The following is a 23,079-nucleotide window of genomic DNA, read 5'->3' on the forward strand; positions in this document are numbered from 1 at the left end:
TCTTTCTTTCTTTCTTTCTTTCTTTCTTTCTTTCTTTCTTTCTTTCTCTCTCTCTCTCTCTCTCTCTCTCTCTTTCTTTCTTTCTTTCTCTCTCTCTCCCTTCCTTCCTTCTTTCCTTTCATAAGTAAGCAGTAATCTTTTTGTAATATCCTTATCTCTGGGTTATAAATCAACAAGTAAAGAGTGTTTTAGAATGCTTTGACATTAGAAGACAGACATTAGATGTTTATATGTAAAATCATAATTGTCTCATCAGTCAACATACATTTACAATCTGCTTTATTTAAAGCTGGCTGGTGACTGTGGAGATGTGGAGAACACAAAGGACACTTTCCCGAGGCCAGGTATGCGGTCATTGCATCTTCATTCTTAATTTGTTCTTTCATGCATCATTCAAGGAATTAAAAAAAGTGCATTATGGTAAGTGCCAAGAATATGACAGAGAGTAGAACTGACAGCTTCCTGCTCCCTGAGAGCTTGTCTTCCAGACAGAGAGGCAAATAATTAAATAAACAACAGATAGGAGTAGGGAAGGATCTGGGTGCTATGGCAGAGTAGGAGATGAGGATTAAGGTCTTTAGTAAATGTTGGTTTTGTTGAATATAAATTACCCACAAAGTTTTTTTGGGGGGTGTGTGTAACACTGAAAAACACATCTGGAAAAACAGAAGATGATCATTTATAAGTAGGACAGGGTGAGGAAGTACTTGATTTCACTTTCATCTCATTTCCTTTCATCCTTCTGTCCCATCTCACATTTCTAAATCTCACCATGGGATTCAGTACCAGGGTTTTGCATTCTGCTGTGTCTGAGTCCACTGGAGTCCTCCCTCCTTAGGAGCACTCCCCAAATACTCAGAGGGCATTGCTATGTAGTCCACTGTTAACTTTGCCTTCCTGCATGTAAAGAGAACCAGAAAGATCAAAAGGATTATAGAATCTTACTTAGACAGATGAAAAGGAAGTCTGCATTTAAATAAGAAAATTCTTAAATATTTTGTTCCAAATGACATCCTGGCCATACCGTCGGTTTTTATTTTCCTGAAAACACCTTCCCTTTTCAAAGAGATCTGTAACTTACAAATACTTCCATAAACTTGTTTCAAATTGGTCAGAATGTGCTACAGACCAAACATGAGGGGGAAGTGACAGTAGAAAAAAAAAGGAGGTAGCCAGGGCAGGGAAAGAGAAAGTGATGCAAAATGAGCATTGTTGTACTGTTTAAAGCCACTGAGGGGCCTTGCACATCTACATGGATATTTCTGGATAGCACATGTACTAGAAGACATGAATAAGAGAGGACTTACCTGTGTGTCCTGTCTGCTATCACCTTCTCATCCATCAGTCAAGGAGTGACCACAGAGAGTTAAAATGGAATTTTCAGTTTTATCTGAATCTGACTTCTGCAGTGGCTCCTTGCCCAAGGCCAGAATGCCTTGGCTGGTGAGAAAATGAGGATTTAGGGTGGTTGGCCTGGCTGGATTATGGCAGCAAACATGAAAAAGTTTCCAGGCATATGACTGGAGGCCCAGGTGAGAAACTTCCAGTTCCCAACCAGAGCTGCTGATACTGGAGGCAAAATTTACCATTCTGGAGCTGATGACCTTGGGAGAATCTGAAAAGGTCCCCCAAATAAGTTCTTACAATTTACAATTCCCAAGAAAATATGACCATTTCATATGTTAATTAAAGCACACATTTGCAATATCCAGCAAAACATATGCATGATTTTTGACCCTGTGCTTACGCTTGCCAAAATTTAATTTTAGTAATGCAGTAAGATGTGTGTATATTCATGTCACTGCTTATTAGTTGGGGAAACATGAACGTAAACCCAGTTGCCATCATCTGAGGACCATCATCAGTCTGAATAATGGGTGATTCAGCAAAAAGGAAAAACATAATTAATATTCACTGGGCTTTTGTACTTGTGTCCATTAGGTCAGACGGGTTATTTATTCTTTCCTAATAATTTATACTCCCATCTGTGTAAATGTACCTAAATCACCCCGTTTATGTCTGATATGAAATATAACCAATAGGCACCTCTACCTTTATCACAGGCTCACTGTCATCTCATCTCCATGCCTCCTGAGTGATCATTAAGACGGGAAAAAATCCATTGGCCTATCTCCTGACAGCTGGCCAGTGGTTGTCTACTTCAGCTTAGGTGGATGACATTTTCAGATGTTACAACGCTAGCACGGGCAGTTCTCCTGTCTCATAGCAAGACTGTCTTAAAAACTGCAGTGAAATGAAACCCTGGGCAAAATCTCAAAAGAGAAATTTAATATGTGTAAATAGAAAGCCTTGTCTTTGGTTAAAAAAAAAAAAAAAAGAAATCACTCAACTGTAAGAAAATTTATAAAAAAACATTTAAGGTTTTTTTCCTTCTTTAAATGTAATTTAATTTAAATGTGAACTATGACTATTAAGATATGAATGTCGTATTAGATTGCACTAAAATGATCGTAATGCCTAAAATGAGAAGGATGATATTTCTTCTTTTTTTCAACCCTATCTAATTGCATTGAGAAAAAAAATGTGTTTCATTTAATAATATAACTCAATTTTTAGACGCTTTTGGAAGAATTGTAGCAGAGGTAAGCAATGGTGAAAGAAAGCTTTAAAAGTCATCTTAAAGGGGTAGAGTTTAATTCAAAGATAATACAAGACTATCGGTATGATTGAAGGAGATGAGTAATGGGATTAAAGTGTCCTTTAACAGTTGTGCAGTAGTGGAACGAGTGAAGGATCTGGGACCAACCAGAATGCTATCACAGCAGCCCAATGTCATCAGAGGGCAAATAACATAAGACACACAGAGAGATATTCAGGAGGTGTAATCTATCAGACATGAATTCAAGATGATTGAGGTGGTGAGGGATAAAGTCACGGTGATTCTACAGTGACTCTTATGTTTCTAGCCTGAGTTGAATATTGTAAATATAAGGTCTCTCTCTCTGTGTATGAGTGTGTATGTATGTGTGTGTGCTTGCAATCATATTCATCAGGAATCTATCACCTATTATCTTCAGAAAAAAGCTAAAGAAGCAAAAATTGGGTTATACACTTCATAGACAAATTCTTCCATAATTTGGAGTCTGCCATCAAAACATTATTGGAAAAGGTTGGAAAACTATGGAATTAACATAAAGAAACTTTCAGGATTGGTTGCAAAGTCCTCCTCTGTGGCCTAGCAGGGCTGCTTCTCCCTCGGGGGTGGGGGGAAGAGGAGGTCAAAGAGACCGCCATTGAGTTAATGTCAGAAACAGTCCCTGTTACCTTTATTAGGGTACCCACTTGGATACTGAGCTACCAAGGGTTACATCTGAGCAGAGGTTCTAGGTTGTATCCATACATGGTCCTTGTTTGGAGAAATAGTCTCATAAAAGACCCCTGTGCCCAGATCTATTTGGCCCTTGTGGAACTCCTGTCCTCTCCAGGTCATATGAGCCCCCCCCCTTTTTATTTTTGATTCCCTGCATTCTGCGGAAGGTTTGGTTATGTGTCTTAATATCATCTTTGAAACACTGCTAGGTAGTCTTTCAGCGGCCCTCTGTGGTAGGTAGTCCTGAAGATACCTGATAAACCAGTATCAGATGGAAGGGGAGGAGGTTCCCCCCATCAGTGGACTTGGAAAGGGGCAGGGAGGAGTGGAGGGTGGGAGGGTGGGATTGGGAGGGAAAGAGGGAGCCTGATACAGCAGGGATACAAAGTTAACAAACAGTAGCTAATATAAAAAAATTAAAAATAAAAAAAACATAAAGGAACTTTGTAACATACTCTCATCACTGCTTCAAGTCAGCTGAATTTACATTTATTGCAACCTAATTTAAATATAAATGCTTATTTTTCCATGCAATGAAAAATTATTTTAAATATTTTTTTATTTATTACAATGTATTCACTTTGTATCCCAGCCTGGTCCCTCACCCCCTCCACATCCTCCCTCCCTCCTGCCCTACCTCCTCCTATGCCTCTCCCCTAGTCCACTGATAGGGAAGGTCCTCCTCCCCTTCCACCTGACCCTAGCCTATCAGGTTTCATCAGGACTGGCTGCTTTGTCTTCCTCTGTGGCCTGGTGAGGGTGCTCCCACCTCAGGGGATGATGATCAAAGAGCCAGCCACTAAGCTCATGTCAGAGATCGCCCCTGTTCCCCTTACCAGTAAACATACTTGGACACTGAGCTGCCATGAGCTACATCTGAGCAGGGGTTCTAGGTTATCTCCATGCACGGTCCGTGGTTGGAATATCAGTCACATAAAAGACTCTTGGGCCCAGATATTTTGGTTCTGTTGCTCTCTTTGTAGAGCTCCTGCCCCCTCCCACTGCTTTCCCTGCACTCTGCCCAAAGTTTGACTATGAGTCTCAGCATCTTCTTTGATACACACTGGGTAGAGTCTTTCAGAAGCTCTCTGTGGTAGGCTTCTGTCCTTTTCCTTGTTTTCTCCCTCTTCCAATGTCTATCCTGTTTGCATTTCTGAATGAGGATTGAATATATATTTTCTTGTTTCCACTAGTTTTCTATAAATGTAAATCAATAATTTTGTTGTTATTTCGACTGAGGAAAAGGACAGTAGGTCAAACTTAATTGTGTGTGTCTATGTAAACATGCGTCTAGTATAGCTATATTATAGAAGTATGAAGACAGCAGTGTTGTCCATATATATATATATATATATAATATATGTAACTGTTTTTATCATTTTGGTGGTTCTTTATATACTTAGTTTACCTTCACATCTCTATCAGACTGGTAACCAATGTGCACATATATTTGTGAATAATTATTAGATTTTATTGAAAAGATTCTTCTCTTATACACTATATCCCAACCACAGCTTCCCCTCTCTACATTCCTCTCACCCCATTCACTCTGCCTGCCTGCAGCTCTATTCAGAAAAGTGCAAGGACCTCCAAGAGAAAACAACCAAACATGCAAAACAGAATACAATAAAACAATCCAAATGCCCTCACACCAAAGCTAAACAAGGGAACCTAACAGGAGGAAAAGAGACTCAGGATCATGAAAAAGAGACACATCTGCTCCCTGTGTTATGTGTCCCATAAAAAAAACCCAAGCTAACCGCTACAACACAAACACACATGACTTGGTACAGATCCATGCAGGCCCCAAATTTGATGCTTCAGTCTCTGTGAGCCTATATGCACCCTGCTGAGTTGACTCAGCGGGCCATATTCTCATGGTATTCTTCATCCTATTTGCCCTTCATCCATCTTTCTGCCCTTTCTTCTTCAGCAGTTTCTGAGCTCCAAGGAGAGGACCCAACTGAGACTTCAGTCTAGACTCTCTCTCAGCATAATGTCTGGTTGTGTGTCTCTGTATCAGCTCCAGTCTGCTGCCAGAGGAAGGCTTTCTGATGGCAACTGGGCAAAGCATCCATATACAAGTATAGCCAAATATTATTAGGAATATTTTCATTGTTTTATTTTTTTATTTGCAAGTCATATTTGGTTCTACCCTAGGTCTCTGCACTATCCAGTCTCTGCTCCTTGGCCGTCCAGACAATGTCAGGCATGGGCGTCCTTTTGTAGAGTGTTCCTTGAATTAAATGAGACATTGGTTGGCCACTCCGATAAATTCTGTGCTATCATTGTCCCAGCACACCTTTTTGGCAGGAAAGATTGTAGGTCAAGGTTTTTGTGGCTGGGATCATGTCCACCTTTCTCTCTCAGTTTCTTGCAGACTTCCTTCCTGCACTAAAAAGACTAGAACATAGGAGTAAAGGCTCCACACAGGCACCAGCTCTACATTTAATGAACTATGTAGATATTATCTGTGGCAATAGGGCCCTGCTGATAGTTGGTGGAAGGCAACTTTCTTTTCTATCATCAACCTGGGTTCTTTGGGGCTCTCCATAGGACCCACTTGGCCAACCACTCAATTGAATACAGCTCAGTCCCATTGCTGGAAGTCTTGCTGGCTATAATAGATGGCCAGTGTAGACTTGATATCCTCCATTACTAGGTTTCCTCACCTCTGACAAATACCTCCCATTTCCAGCTGTCTCTCCTTGCACTCTCTTCACACACACACACACACACACACACACACACACACACACACACACCACACATCCATGCACACCATCACTTCTGTTCCCAGCCGTACCCATCCCCCACCTACCTCCATTTTTATTGATGTTTGATAAATCTGATGATTTTGTTCAGTGGTAGAGCATGTGCTTAAGATGTGAAAGAACATAGGTTCAAGTCTGTATTTAAAAAGAAAGAAATAAAAAAATCCACATTTTTTTTAAGATTTCATGTTTCAAATGATTACATTTTGTTGAAATATTGAATTGATTGCTCTGGAATTTAAAAGAGTTGTCATTTATTTTGTATTCAAAATTTTGCTATATCATCTCTTTTTAGGAAGGTCTTTGTGTATACATTTTTCCTCACTCACTATCAATTTTATTAATTGGTTAGATTTCAAAAGGGCAATTGTTATGTTAAGATAATGGGGGAAACTGTGGAACTTGATTTTAGATAATGCCATTCATCCAGTAAGGTCTGGCTTGGTCTTTACTTCTTGTTAATAGTCAGTGTGAGAAATTGGCTTTACCCATGGGCATTTTAGTTTTTGCACATACAACAGCACATTTAATCTGTGTGAAGAGGAAGAAGATAGTTAGAAATGGAATGGCTACTTTAAATATATTTTTAAAAGTTCTCTCGTCTCTTGCTTTGAATGGCTCTTTCTTCTCTAATCCTACCAAGATTAGCTAAAGGTAAAGATAGAGCTACATTTCCACTTCTATGTTTTGTCGTTTATATATTGTGTGTTACACATATAAAAGAATTCATGTGTTGGTTTGCTTCTGTTTTAGCTCTTCTGAAATAGTATCCAGAAAGAGGTCATTGTAACAACAGATTGACTTCTAAATTGGATCATCATTTTAGTAGTCATCTGAAACCTCATTTACTACTGACAGTCATTGCCAGTTACCATAACAAATCAATTTGTGGGTTCTAACACTCCTCAGGCACTCTTCAGTAACTCATGAACAGGTTGACTACAGTTGTCATAATCAACCACTGGTTATAACTAAGCAACCAAGGCTTCATCTCTTGCAAATCTCCCTGATGTAGCTACTTCCTCACTGGATCAACAGAATGAATAAAACCATTTATACATCTCGGTCATCTAACACTGCAGAGCTTACAAAGGAAGTTGGAAACTGACATCTTTGCTCTCTTCATCAGGGACAGAAGAGAAGTGTTAAATTGGGATTATGAAATTCTTATTGAGTGATGGTAAATAAATGTTGGAATGAAACATGGGAAACTACTGGGCAAAGTGATCTTTCTAGCTTGGACTTTTCTACCCTCAATTCTGATGAGGTTTCATGCTGTATTTTGTTGTTGTTTTGAGTATCTGTCAGCTCCAAGTGGTGAGCAGAACTAATGGATTAGAGTCCAGCTTCTCAGACCAAAACATTCTTTCTGAGACATAATTCCTGGTAAGAGTGAATCAGAAAGAAGAGACGATAACAAAACTCTTGTTTGCTTATATTTTTTGTCTGTATCATGTTTTTTTTTTTCCCCTCACCTAGCCTATAATTCTAAGTTATCCAAGCAGAACAACATTAAAGGGGAGTGAGCAGGTATTCATGACTGTAGATGTAGCAAGAGATTTTATTTAAGTGGTTGTCATGAGCTTCCTCAAATTGTCCTTGACTTTATAATAAATCATAATATTTATTGAAGCTTAATATGTGTTCTTACATTTGCATGCATTAGCTGTCAATATAAACCTACACAGTGGTTTCTATTTTTATCATCTGCCTCCTAGGACAAGAAAATTATGGCAAAGACTAGTTGGGTGATACATCCCAGATCACACACTAAATAAAGTGAAAGAGCTGCGATGTGAATCCTACAAGAACTATGATACCTCAGTCTTCGCTCCTTGTTGATCCACCATGCAGCATCATCAACACACACTCTAGGCATGGTTGTAGTGTGCCCATACAACTACTTAACTCTATAGGTCTTATGGTTATTCTCCATTCTATAGATGAAAATACTGAGGGAAAATGAGGCTGGATAATACATCTCAGTCATATAAGTATGAGTTACAGAATCGGGGCTTACATGCGTTTGGTTGTTTTCCATTATTTTTCTTCTTGTCTCCGACTACTCTCCAAGAGTACAAAGTTAGAATGAGGAATAATACAGAAAAGACGGAGTAACCAGATTCACATATTTTTTTTTGGAAAAGGAACATAGTTGATTGCTTTTGAGGACACTGCAAAAGGGATGTTATAAAATACAGATCTGATCTGAAGAATGAAGCTAGGATTTTCCTGAAGACTGGTCAGCAAAAGCCAAGGCACATAGCCTAGTAGTTCAGTGTAACTACTGTTTGTGTTATTGCTCAGTAGGTCATTGACTCTAAAGCACTAGGCAGTAGAATCTTTTCAATAGCTGTGATCAGACTTTCTTGAGGGTTTTCTTGAAAGCAGTGTGATTCAGGAAAGCTCTAAAACAAGAAAAAAATGTGTTTGATTTAAAAAGAGCTGTGGAACTTTGGGCAGAGTGCAGGGAATCTACATAAAGAAGGGGGAAGATAGTAAGACTTGGAGAGGATAAGAGCTCCACAAGGAAAGCAACAGAACAAAAATATCTGGGCACAGGGGTCTTTTCTGAGACTGATTCTCCAACCAAGGATCATTCATGGATAGAACCTAGAACCCCTGCTCAGATGTAGCCCATGGCACCTCAGTATCCAAGTGGGTATCCTAGTAAGGGGAACAGGGACTGTCTCTGGCATGAACTCTGGCTAGCTCTTTGACCGCCCCAGGCCCCCGTGGAAAGAGCAGCCTAGCTAGGCCACAGAGGAGGACATTACAGCCAGCCCTGGTGAGACCTGATAAGCTAGTGTCAGATGGAAGGATCCATAGACTTGGAGAGGGGCATAGGAGTACATGAGGTAGAAAGGGTGGGATTGGGAAGGCAGGAGAGAGGGGGCTATAGCTGGGATACAAACTGAATAAACTGTAATTATTGTAAAAAGTAAAAATTTAATTAAAAAATAAAAATAAAAAGTTGTGGGTATGAAGTTTGTCAGCCTTTTTTGTCACTATAAAATCCCTGATAGAACAATTTGTACAGAGGAAAGATTTATTTATTTTATTTATTTATTTTAGTATCAGAAGTTTCAGTTCACCATGAGAAGGAGAGGAGAATGAAGCAAAGCTGTTCACATAACCTTGGTCAAGAGATTGAGGATTTCAGGGCTGGCTGGCTTTCTTTTACCCCTTTTATTGAATCTGGGTCTCCAGCCAATGGGATGCAGCTCTCCTCCTTGCACATTCAAAAACACTCTTCCCCTTTAATTGTTTCTTTCTGGAAACACTCTTACAGACACACCCTGACATATATTTCACTAATCTCTTAGGCAATACCCAATCCAACTAATTCAGTAAGATTAAGAATTATAGCCATGCTAACTAAAGAAAGTCCACAGTGACCAAAAAAGGAAAAAGTTTTTGTGGGATACTCCTTGATAATCAAGAGGCAGTGGCTAGCGAGGGCAAATAGTGACTGCTGAGAAGATCATGCAGTAAGAACCCAGTAGGAAATATTTGACTTTTCTATGGACCTAAGGGCTCTAGATTATCTTATTGCCATTATCCCTTTTCTTGTCCCTTTGGTTGTGAACCTAGCCCTTAAGAGTATCCTTTATTTTGAAATAGTTTCCTTATATTTATTGTAAAGCATATATATGTACATATATGCATAAATGTATATTGCATTTATGCACACACACATATATAAATACATACACTGACACGCTAAGTTCTATCTTCTGTAATTTTCATTATAGACTTATTTCAAGGAAAAAACACAATGATTTAATTAGTTGCCCAATTAAACTGTATTTACAGATAAGAATAAAGCTCCTGAGCAGAATTTTAAAAGTCTATACTAAGAATTCACCGATATAATATTAAGATGTTTGAACTCAGAATTTAGGCCTGGAGAGTTAGCTCAGGCAATAATGTCACTTGTCAACAAGTCCAATGGCAAAGTTCAAGTACTGGAACTCACATCGTAGAATAGCTGACTTCTGTGAGTTGTCCTTTGATGTGCGTGCGTGTGTGTGTGTGTGTGCGCGCACACACACACACACACACACACACACCCTCCACCACTCAATCGATAGATAGACAGATAGAATGTAAAATGAAATCTAAATGATCCCCTGGCTTGGCTGCATTACTAACCAAGAGTACAATTTGTTCATTCAGTGTTAAAAAATAAAGAAGCTGAGTTTGGGGCTCCTATCGCGCAAAGGTGATATCAAAGGCTCTTTGGCACAGCTGGTCTCCTCTAGTTACAGTAACCGAGGAGATTCTGCCAATGCGAATCCTATAGACACAAACAATGGGACTTGCTTCACCCCATCCCTCCATCAGAAGAAAACCGACAGCTGAGCCATTGAGGACAGGCCTGCTTGCTGTGTTGCACGCTAGAGACAACTGAAGGTAGTGCGTCCGTCTGTCAGACTTGCTTTTCAACATTAATAAGATTGCAGGACACAGTCACATAGAACATACGTGCCTGGGGTCAGACAACACTGGAGACATAACCCGATCAAACCTTACCTCCGGTGCTTATGTCAGGCCCTCTGTGAGGGAGCACAGCAGGCAGGCCCCACAGCCTGGTTTTACTCTCAGACCCTTCTGTGCACATTCCAATGAAGCTTTACTTTTAGTTCTCTTTCAGGCAAGAGCTAAACCAGACTGTGTGAGGTGTGAGAACTGAACAAAAACCCGTATTTGCTCACAGCCACACTTCGCTGGAGGAAACTGAAGCAGACATCTTTTGTTTTTAGAGAAACCTTTCTTAATACTTTGTAAATATATTTATTAATTTTTGAGACAACTGAGAATATGCTGATTAGGAAACAATATAAGAAAATCCCATAACTAGGATCCTGGTCCTTAGGCACAATATGGAAATGCCCCTGCTACAAAAACACTAGCATGTTTTCCCTGTCATGATGAACTCAAATTTCTGCTACTGTAACCCAAAATAAACCTTCTTTCCATGAAAAAAATTAAACACCCCACACTCATATATATATATGAGTATATATGGGTACATAATGTATTTATATATTATATATATGTATATATGCTTTTATAATTTTCATCCGTTCTTCTTTAGGATTATTTATGGAAGCACACACACTTTCTTATATGCGTGATAGTGTGTTCACTGATGATTAAAGACAAATGTTTTTTGAAATAGGAGTACCTTATAATTTTTATTATCCTGACCACTGTGGAGTGATCACTTCAGATGCCACTGAACAACTCTCTCAGTTCTTGTGTAGATGAGTGCTATATTGCTTTGTTGTCCGGTTATTTTTTTATCAGTAGCTTCTGTCTCTTAAACCCGTTTTTGTTTTTTTCTTCCTTGTAAGAGAGCGAACAAATTAATAGTGGTCTTAAATTATCCCTGCCAAGAATTCTCACCATAGGCAATCATATGGTAAGATCTTGGCCTTTCTGTCATTGTGTCATTATGTGATCATACATGGTAGTCACAGAATGGCTGTGAAAATCATATGTGCAGAGTTCTGAAGCTTTTATGCTCACTATTACGATAAAACTTTTAGATTCTCTGAACCCAGGGCTGTGGCAAATAGTCAGTTTAATACCTGCCATGCAAGCAGGAGAACCCCAGCTTATATCCCTAGCAGCCACATTTAAAAAATGGTCACAGAGACAGAAATATCCCTGGGAACTGCTGGTGAGCTAGTCTTGCTGAATTGGTGAGCTCTTTGTGAGAGACCATGCTTCAAAAAGTAAGGTAGGAAGACCAGTGAGGTGGATGACAAGGTTAATGCACTTGTATAAGCCCAGCGACCTGACTCTGATTCCTGGAACTCATACTAAGGTAGAAAAGATTAGTGAGTCTGATTTAGAAGCTCTCCTCTAATATCCACATATGTACTGAAGAACAGGTGCCTACATACATATATTATTCATACACACACACACACACACACTAATATAGTAAATTTAAAATGATTTAAAAACTTAACATAGAGAACAATAGAAGAAAAACACTTGAGACTTACTTCTGGCATATACATACATACATACATATATATATATATATATACACACACACACACATATTTGTTTGTGTGCATGAACACATACACATATGTACACTGCTTGCTTTCTCTCTCACACACACATGCACACATACAGCCTCATAACAGAGAAAGAGAGGGAGAGAGGGAGAGAGGGAGAGAGAGATTGAATTGAAGGGTTAGTTACTATGAGAGAAAATTCCAGAGGCTATTGAGGTCAACTTTAGGTATCTAAAGAGTTTCTCAAAGTATACTGTGCATGTCTCAGCTGTTGGATTCAACTAAACATAGTTTTAGTAACTGGCCATAATGAATAGCCCAAACCAAATATAGAGTGAGGTATATTTGTTCATTACCACTGACATCAATAAGTGAGACAGTACAGTTCATGCTTACATATTGGCAAGTTTTTATTTTTATGCTAATTTCCTACTCCTGAGGACACTTCTCTTATGGTTATAACAATAATGGTCCAGTTTAAAAGATGGCTGAATTTAACACTTAAACTAAAAATATTATTTTCTGGTGCATTTTTATGGATGAATGAGTGAGTTTGCAATATCGAAATCCATCTTTGAGTATATGGTTGAATAGAATGTTAACTAGATTTAGTATTGAATTGTCCATCTAAAATTGCATTTGATGTTATCAAAACCTCTGAAAAGACAGTAGACTTCCTCAGAAGAAGCAGGTTTCTCACTATTGGATGCTTTCCTGTGTTAACTGTTGTCCCAATGCCTTTGGGATACCGTACAGTGTTTGAGCTTTGAGTGAGGTGGACATGCATTAAGTGTAAAGTTTGTTCAATGCTCAGAGTCTGTAACTCAGAATGGTTCCTAAGAGATGCTTATTAATGACTAACTGCTTAAGGGACATGGGAGGAAAAGAGGGAGGGAGGGTGAGATTGGGAGAGGATGAGGGAAGGGGCTACAGCTGGAATACACAGTGAATAAATTGTAATAATAAAAAAATAAGTAATAAAAATAAAATTAATAATAAAAAAGAAAGTAAGTTTCATCTTAGGATAATCCTTCAGAGGGAAGAGAGATTGGCTTTTTACTGAGATGATTTCCTTTCACCCAAGATGCACTTTCTTAGTTTTTGAGCCAGAGTTACAAAGCAATGCTTACTAGACTTAGACCCTTTCATCTGTCACAGAACATTTCTGTAGGAATTTGATATTCTTTCTATAAAGACTCTGTGAATCGTGCAACTGAAGATGTTTCCATTAGCTGCCGTGAAGCCCAACACTAAATTTACAATGAACATATTAGCTATGTTCACCGTTGTCTCTATTTTTAAGTTTTTCCTTCTTAGTTTTAATTTCTTATTATAAATGAGCCAGTAACTAGCACTATTTTTTATATTTTAATTTGAGTTATGCTGTACATTTCTCTAAATACCTTAAATACTTAGGGAAATAAAATATGAGACTGATAAATAGATTGATAAAAAATCAGGTGTAATGACTTAGCAAATTTGTATTTTCTTGGTAAATCTCTGTAAGTAGTGATATCCTCATGTTCCATGATGAGTAAGTAAGCTTCAATCTTTATAATTGACAGAGACTTCATCTAACATCTAAGTACTCCTACCTAGCTGGGTTCCCATTTAAAAAATAATCAGTGGTGTACTCCTTGTTTTTGACCTCATAAGTAAGATGCAGTACACACTAGGTAACAATAAGAATATCCCTTTTACAGTACATAGCCATACCATTCTGAAAAGTGAAACTCATTAAAATAAAACCATCAGATTCATTGCATATAGTTTATTTAGGTGGAAATATATTAGACACCAAAAATATGGTGTCTAATTGACTTGCTATTGTTATAAATTTTACATTGAGTTCCTTCTATAATAGAAAGAAAGTTACTGCTTATTTTTATTGATTACTGATTTGAGCATGCATATAATATGTGTTGAGTTCTAGAAAGCATAGGAAAAGGGTCTGAATAAATGGATTAAAAGAAAAGTATGAAACTGGCAAATTGTTCATTGTTCTTTTTATCTTTTTATTATTATCATTTATTACAGTTTATTCAATTTGTATCTCATTTTTTTTGAGCCCACTCCCTCATCTCTTTCCAGCCCCTCTTCCCCCTCCCTCTTTTCCCACTATGTCTCTCCCCTTTTCCACTGATAGGGGAGGACCTCCTCTCCTTCTATTTGACCCTAGCCTTTCAGGTCTCATCAGGACTAGTTGCATTATCTTCCTCTTTGGCCTGGCAAGGCTGCACCCCCCAGGGGGTGGTGATCAGAGAGCCTGCTACTGAGTTCATGTCAGAAACAGCCCCTGATCCCCTTGTTAGGGATCCCACTTGGAGACTGAGTCTATGGGCTACATCTGAGCTGGTGTTTTAGGTCCTCTCCATGCATTGTCCTTGGTTGGGGTATTATTGTCTTTAGTTTTCAAGCATATCCCATGTCACTGTTGAAACTAAAAAACATAGCCTGGAAAAATTTTAAATCTCAATTGAAGTGATGACTTCTTTCAAATATTGGACTTTAATTTGTCAAATGTGTACATAGCAAACCTTGACTATACATGTAGCTTTTAGGAATTTCAAATATACAAAGCATGTGCCATAGTTTCCTTGTCTCAAAATACATTTCACCATATTGAAAGATTCTAAAGACCTTCCCAAAGTCTGTATGGGCTGCAGATTTCTGAAAACTTGGATATGACCAACCATCTATGAAGATATCTCTGTACATATCTTACAGACTTTGTTTAGGGGAAAGTCATCCTCTGGAAATATTATGGTGGGTTTAGACTGTCACTCAAACAGTCTTCTGCTTGTTCTACTGCTGAAGCTAGGCAGAATGTTACACAGAGCTGAAGCCTGAGAATTGGTCCCACTGGAAGGAAGGTGACTCAAAACGTACCTCTCAGCCCTTATGAACAGTTCCAGAATTCCTCTCATAGCTAAGCAGTTTCATAATCAAAATATGAATGAGAGAAAAAATTGGGCTGACTTGTGCATTCAGTGGCACGGTCCCAAGGATCTTTCTAACTTAAATGTTCTAGACACTGGACACTGCTGTAGGATATGGGTAATGTTGAAGATAATTTAATCAAGCCAGATGAGGAGGTCTGCAATGGTATTCTCTGTCAGCCCTCATGTTCCTCCAAGAATCCAGGGCCTGCTTGAAAGCATTCGTAGTCTCTGCAGACTTCTCTCTTTGGGAAGCTTTTCCTGGATATGAAAATACTCCAGGATTTGTGGTAAGTAAAACAATTCTATCCCATCTGCCTGTTTACATTGACCTCCAGACAGTCCCTGTGGAGCAAGCAGCCTGACAGCATGGCTCCTTGTCAAAGAAGATGGTGGAGACACATAAGAGAGGGAGTCTGCTGGCTGCAAGTCAGTTCATTACAAGGGGGTCACATAGATTTGGTTGCAGATGAGCAATTCTTTAACAGAGAACTCAGCTGCTGGCTATTAAATCCTGAAGCCAGCAATTGGGAAAGCAAACCACACTATACATTATTCAGTTTTCGTCTTGTTTTTCAGGTATTTTCCTTTCTTGTTATGCATTACTTATGCTAATAATACAACTGATTTGCATTTCTTGGAAAAGCCTTAACTTGGAATTGAAGGCTAGAAAACATTAGCACATCATATAAAAATGTAGTTGTAAAGTTAAGCATCAGTAATGCTACATTTGGGCAGAAGTGGGTCAATTAATTCAATGAATGTGCAAACACATGCTTTTTTTTGAAAAGACAAGCAAGGTGTTGTTAGTCTGTGGAAAGATAGACAAGTTTCTTTCTCAACTAATTAAGACCTAAAAGGAAGGTGTCAGTGATGTGTTGTGGGAACAAAAGAAAAGAGAGACATTTTACCTGCCGTTTCAGTCATGGACTGGTAGTTTTAATTTTCCAAGTATCTTCAATAGTCACTGTGCCATTGAATTTTAGGTGGTTTATAGTACTGACAGTCTCTATCATCCAGATATAAAAAATGAAGATGACAGGATAAATATTGTCCTGGAAGTCATGTAGATGGCTAATAAACTGATCTAGGAGAGAGCCCAGGACTTTTGGCTTGTCCACATACTCCCTTCACCAGGTTATGCCACCCGAGTTCTCAAAGGACCTCCATTCAGCTCACGCCAGCAGATGTTAACTAGGCCTTGAGTGTGTGCATACATGTGGAAGCTAGAGGCCAGAGGATACAGTTTGACATCAGATGTTATCCTCTATTGCTTTGTCCTCCTTATTTTTTAAGAGCAGCTCTCTCACTAAACCAATTTGGTAAACCAGAGAGGAGTTTCCCAGGAGTGTAGGTGTGCACCACCAGACCAGTTATTAATTATTATTATTTGATATAATTTATTTACTTTGTATTCTGGCTGTGGCCCCCTTGCTCATTTCCTCCCAATCCCACCCTTCCTCCCTCTTCTAACCCTATTTTCCTCCCTTGGTTCACTAATAGGGGAGGACCTCCTCCCTTTCAGTTTGACCCATCCTATCAGGTCTCATCAGAACAAGCTGCATTGTCTTTCTCTATGGCCTGGCAAGGTTGTTCCCCCCAGCGGGAGGTGATCAAAGATCTGGCCACTAAGTTCATGTCAGAGAAAGCCCCTGTTCTCCTTACTAGGGAACCCACTTGGAGAATGAGTCTGTGAGCTACAATTGAGCAGAAGTTTTAGTCCCCCCCATGTATGGTTCTTGGTTAGGGTATCGGTCTCTGCAGGGTACCCAGGGCCCAGTTTTGTTGGCTCTGTTGGTCTCCTTTTGGAGTCCCTGTCTGTCCCCTACAGCAGACATGAGTTTTTGTGTAGGTGCTAAGAATTTGAGGAACTGTGATCAGCGTTTACTGGAGTAGATAGCCTCTATTTTATCAACATGGGAGAAATGTCTTTAGAATTTGAAAGGGAGAAGTCTGAACTTGCGTGCATCAGGAGGAAAAAACAAACAAACAAACAAAAAAAAACAAAAACAAAATAAAGGTCAGGGCCTGTGGTTAGGGAGCCTTTAGCCATTGCTTTCGTCTCTTGTAGTCAACATAATATGTGTTCAGGCTCAGTGGAATTCTACATTCACTGTTCCTCCAGCCATGGACCAGGGGAGGCTCTTTCCCAGCAATGACACGTCTTAAATCAGACCTCTCACCCTGGCTGCTGACATGTTGCGGGGTGTAGACCTCCACTGGAGAAGAAGCTTCATGCCAAAGGTGCAATTGCAGCTTAGTTCTAGAAGCGATGATAAAGTGAAGGCAGAGTAAGTCAGCATCCATTTGGAATGTGGGGCTTTTTTTCTCACGTCACTCACACAGGGGAGGTGGTTTCTGCTAATTCTCAGAGCTGGAAGATCTCTTATCCCTCATTTTCACCCTTCCCTGCCAGCCATTTCTCTCTTCCACACTGTGTGCTTTCTTGACTGTTTCCTTCAGACACAGTTTTCTGGCATCTCAGCACACGCTGTCCTCTGATTAATATTTGAACATCTCATTTTTCCATGTGATGTTGTTCCTTGGGAAATACTTGGAGACTGATCCAATTTAGGATCTCTCTTAACATCACTGTTTTGTTCCCGTCTCAGCATCTGGGCGTTTGGCTAAAGGTTTGCTCTAATCCCGCAGTCAAACCTGCTTCCTGCCTCCCTAGCCCCCTGCTCTCCAGCCCATCCCCTTCACTTTTGAAGGTGGGCATTCTGCCTAAGAATGGGATAAAGCTGGCACATTCCCTAACAGAAAAAAAGCATCATTTTCAGACAGAAGTAGGAGAACCCGACCCCGTCCTTCCCCTCCCACCCCCTCCATCTGGAAGAGAAGAGAAACAGAGAAATTTGGAAGTTGCCAAAGTTTAATTACTTCTACTGAAAGTGCCAAAATATGGGAAAGCTTATCCTTCAGTGGAGGGAGCCCAGAGGGCCCTGCGGACATTTGCAGCAGTCTGTTTGCCATTTGTTTTTTTTTTTTTCTCTCTCTCTCTTTCTTTTCTTCTTTAGTCCCTGAGCAGCAGATTTCCACTTTTCCTTTCCAAGAAGAGTAAGGACAGATTGTCCTTTAGCGACATCAAAGGGGTATTTCGGAGCCCGCCACTGGACTCAGAGCTATCCAGCCGCATAGATCCTTCTTTTGAAGACACAGAGCCACAAACCCTGAAACACAGAGCAGGCATATGCTGACAGGACCAGGTGCTCAAGTCAGCCACGGGCACATATAGATTACATTAAAATTAACCAACTGATACCAACTCATGGCAGGAGACCCACAGTATGTAACAGTTTGTGTACTTCCTTTTGAAGGCAGAGGGGAACCAAAAATACTCAATAAAGGAGCACAGAAACAAAAACAAAAAGGAAATTTTTTAATATGAAATTGTAAACAATACCCTCATTAAATAGATTATTGACCACTACTATGAACTGGTTGGGCTATAAATATTTCTGTGGCCTTTCAGAATTACTTCTCATGATAAACCTGAAGGCAAATGCTAATGTTTACAATTAATAAATTCAGAGACCTAAATCATTCTTTGTTACAAATATATTTATCAACTTAACATCTTCCTAGATCTTAAAACATTTCCTTAAATCCTAAACAGCTTAAACCTAACTGTGAAACTATAATTATTTCATCTTCAGTCTTATCAAGGACATGAGAAAGAAAAAAATTATTACTTAAGTAGGAAGTCCAGAGAAGCAGCTTCCAAAACTAAGAGGTGACAGAGACAGTTGCTTCCTGATCAGTCACCCATTTTCTGCACACTTTAGACTGACCTAGAAAGGATAGATAGTATTTTCTTCAAGGTTGCCAAATACAAACGAGCTAAACATTTTTAATTAATTAATTATTTTTTGTGGCTGTATTTATTTTTATTTTTTTAATATTAGTTACAGTTTGTTAACTTTGTATCCCTGCTGTATCCCACTCCCTCTTTCCCTCCCAATCCCCACCCTCCTACCCTCATCTCCTCCCTGCCCCATTCCAAGTCCACTGATAAGGGAAAACCTCCTCCCCTTACATCTGATACTGGTTTATCAAGTGTCTTCAGGACTGGCTGCAAAGTCTTCCTCTGTGGCCTAGCAAGGCTGCTTTTCCCTCGGGGTTGGGGAGGTGTCAAAGAGCCTGCTATGGAGTTCATGTCAGAAACAGTCCCTGTTCCCCTCATTAGGGTACCCACTTGGATACTGAGCTACCAAAGGCTACATCTGAGCAGGGGCTCTAGGTTGCATCCATACATGGTCCTTGTTTGGAGAAACAGTCTTATAAAAGACCCCTGTGCCCAGATGTATTTGGTCCTTGTGGAACTCCTGTCCTTTCCAGGTCCTACTAACTCCCCCCCCCACACTTTTTTGGTTCCCTGAATTCTGCCAAAGGTTTGGTTATGAGTCTTAATATCGGTTTTGATACACTGCTAGGAAGAGTCTTTTAGAGGCCCTCTGTGGTAGGCTCCAGTCCTGTTACAAATGTAACTTTTTCATATGGCTTTTCTGATTGTCTCATAACTGTTCTTATTGTATGTAATTTATTATAAATATATGAACTCTATATGCAAAAAAATAAAATGGGATAGATAAAAATAAATAAATAAATCCAGAGAAAGCTACATTTTTTATCAAAGATGTAGGACCTTGTTGAAATCACCCAACCAACAAAGAACAGGGCATAAATTTCATTCCATGTCTTCCAACTTCAACACTAGACAATATCACTTTTTTTTCACATCATTCTCCCAATTATACAGTGGCTAAAGCGGCTTGTGGTTCACTTATGCTTTATTTACCTGCTTTTTCTGTTTACGTTGTGTCAGTATCTGAGCAATTATGTCAACATCTTCAATTCCAAAAAGATGTGGAGGATATTTCACTATCCCAGTTGATGGTTGATTCATAGCTGGTTGAATTCAACAATCACAATTTTGTATAAATCATTGTATATTTAGATTATTGCTATTTTCTAACTTTTTCACAAGAAGGACTTAAAACTGGTAATTTTAAAGAGTAATTTTAAGTAATAAACCACATATATGAGAATTAAACATTTAAAAAGAAATGAGCAGAATGTATTTTCAGCTTTTACCACAAGTTTCCTTAAATCGTGAAGGAAATCCTTTTCATTAAAAGGAGGCATTACAGGTTTTCCATCTTGTTGATAACTCCTTAGAGAGCAGAAGAGCCATCTTTCTCTCTTGCTCTTCTGTGAAGCCAGCATGCATTGCTTTTAATTTCTGATGCCTCTTGTTGGACAAATCTCTGAAGCAGCTGAACAATGACCTGGGATGCAGCAGGCACGAAGCACGAAGTTCTCCATTGCAGGAAACTGGCACAGAGGATGATCGGGATAGCTTGTGGATTGGAAGCTGTTTGGACTTTCTATTTTAAGCCCCTTTTGCTTTTCTAATCTTTGATATATAATCTCCATTCTTAACATTTCCTCACAGGTTAATACATTTATTTTGCTAGCTTAGTATTGGTTTCTAGCTGAAGTCAGGCTTTAATTTTGTAAAATATAGCGATATATAATTTAATATACTTATAATTTTAATATAGTAAATATATATTTTAATATATATACTTTTGCAGAATATATATTTTATGGAACTAGGCCCAGACGTGTATGTGTTATACAGTTTGTGTGTGTGTGTGTGTGTGTGTGTGTGTGTGTGTGTATGATTGTTACATGTGTATGTTTGGGGGCTGTAAAATAATTTAAAGCAAAATAAAGGAAAGTATCTTTGTAATAATGACTTCTTTATTTTTCACTTTTTCCTTTATTTATTTTTCCTCTTATTTAAAATAGAATTTTTTTTCATAAAACATATCCTGATTATGGTTTCTCTTTTCTCTACTCCTCCCAGTTCCTTCCCACCACCCCTCCCATCCAGAGCCACTCTCTTTCTGTCTCCCATCAGAAAAAAAAAAAACAGGCTTCTAAGGGTTAATAATAATGAATACTAATATAAGGCAAGACTTTACCAAAACAAAGAAACCAGAAGTAAAACCCCAATATAATCAGTCACGATCAGAGATGCTTCCTTCTGCAGCAGATGGGAACAAATGCAGAGATCTACATATAGACATTATATAGAGCGTGAGAGTAGAGAGACCTGAAAACTGTTGATTCTAAATGGGATCCCTCCATCAAAGCCCTCCCCTCAGGGCTCACTGAAGAGGAGGCAGTAAGAATAAGAACCAGGGGGAAAGGGAACACCAGGAGAACAAGGCCCTTTAAATCAATATGATCAAAGCTCATATGAATTCACAGAGACCGAGGCAGCATGCACAGGGCCTGCAGAGGTCTGCAGCAGGTCCTCTGCATTTTTCACATAGCTTCCGGTTCACTGTTTTTATGAGACTCTTGAGGGTAAGATAATGCTTTCTAATTCTTAAATTGATCAGCCGTATCTTAAAGCCTAAGGTCTGATGATGTTTGGGAGCTATGATCCTGCTCATGTGAAATGACACATTTTGTGAAGTCGCAGCATTCCTTCCAGCACCTCCTCAAATGACCACGAATCTTAACCACCACAATTTGCCTGTGCATTAGTTCAGGTGAAGCATTCAGTAAATACAGAGGATGACGAAGGCTTTTGTCTAAGTAGCCTTTGGGCAAAGGGTATGAGAAAGTTGTTTACTGATAATCTCATACTGGGTACCTGAAAGCTGCTGAATGAATTATTGTCAAATAGTTTTCCTAGGCTGTTTTTAAAGGATGTCCTGGCAAGCCAGTAAGAGTACAAGCCAGCAAGCAGTGTTATTCTTTTGTTCCTGCTTCAAGCTCCTGCCTAGAATTCTTGCTTTGGCTTTCCTCTATGATGAACTATAACCTGTAAGACAAAATAAACCCTTCCTTCCGTAACTTACTTTTGCTTGCAGTGTTTATCACTGCAATGGAGAGCAAAGTAAGAAAGGAGTTATCTATTTGATAATGATACACCTAATGACACATAATATTGAGCATCTTCTTGCAAGCTTACTTCTATCTATGAATCTTCTTTGGAAGAGGTCACTTAAGGTCCTTTGCTATTTTAAAAATTGGTTTGTTATTGTTGAGTTTTAAAATGTGCTTTGCTTTTAGATTTCAGATGCATCAATAGAAATGCTCTAGAGAGAAATAATTATTATGTAAATTTTATGCTTCTGATATAGAAGTAAAATTGAGACAGTGCAAGTGCAATATTGCCCAAGACTTCTAAAAAAAAAAAAAAAACTGTTAATTGAGATGGTGCACTAAAAGAAGAAGTCCTAGGAGAGGGAGGGGAACATGAATGCACCCACAAAAATTTTGACGCAAAATTTACCCTGACTACAAAATGTGCAGGGATAAAGATTAGATAGAGCAGATAACGAAGAGATTGAGGGAATGCCCAACAAATGCCTGGCCCAACCAAAAAGCTACTCTATTGGAGAGTACCAGACCCTGATACTATGAACAATAGTCTGCTAAGCTTGCAGGCAGGAGCCTGAAAGAGTTGTACTCTGAGAGGCTCTACCCAGCAGCACCTCAAAACAGATGCTGAAACTCACAGCCAAACATTGGGCGATGAATAGGGAATCTTGTTAAATGTGGGAGGAAAGAGAAAAGGACTTGGAGATGACAGGAGCTCCAGAAGAAGACCAAAAGAGCCAATAAACCAAAACCCAGAGTTTGCTGAGACTGAAGCATCAGTCAAGAACCATGCAGGAACTGGATCTAGGCAACCTACAAAGATGAAACAGATGGAAAGCTTAGGTTTCATGTGAGTCCTCCAGAAAGGGAAGTGGGGACTGTATTGGACATAGACTCACTTGCCAGCTTTTTGATCACTTCCCCCTAGAGGGACTGCCTTGCCAGGTCACAGGGAAAGGGGACATGCTCAGTCCTGATGCAGCTTAATGAGCTGGTATGGATGAAGATAGGAGCTCCTCGAGGAGTAGAGAGGGAGTTAGGATGAGACTGGGAGAGGAGGAGGGATGGGGCAACAAAGGGGATGTAAACTG

At 39.3% G+C, this 23,079-nt stretch overlaps 1 protein-coding gene across 1 annotated transcript in view; it reads left to right on the top strand.

Moving 5' to 3' along the window:
• Agbl1 (AGBL carboxypeptidase 1) overlaps positions 1-23,079 on the top strand; it is an 820,675-nt gene that overhangs the window by 449,053 nt on the left and 348,543 nt on the right. The window lies entirely within an intron of this gene.

Source organism: Psammomys obesus, unplaced genomic scaffold (genome assembly GCF_907164565.1).
Source record: "Psammomys obesus unplaced genomic scaffold, mPsaObe1.curated_primary_1811, whole genome shotgun sequence".
NCBI classification, from domain to species: Eukaryota; Metazoa; Chordata; class Mammalia; order Rodentia; family Muridae; genus Psammomys; species Psammomys obesus.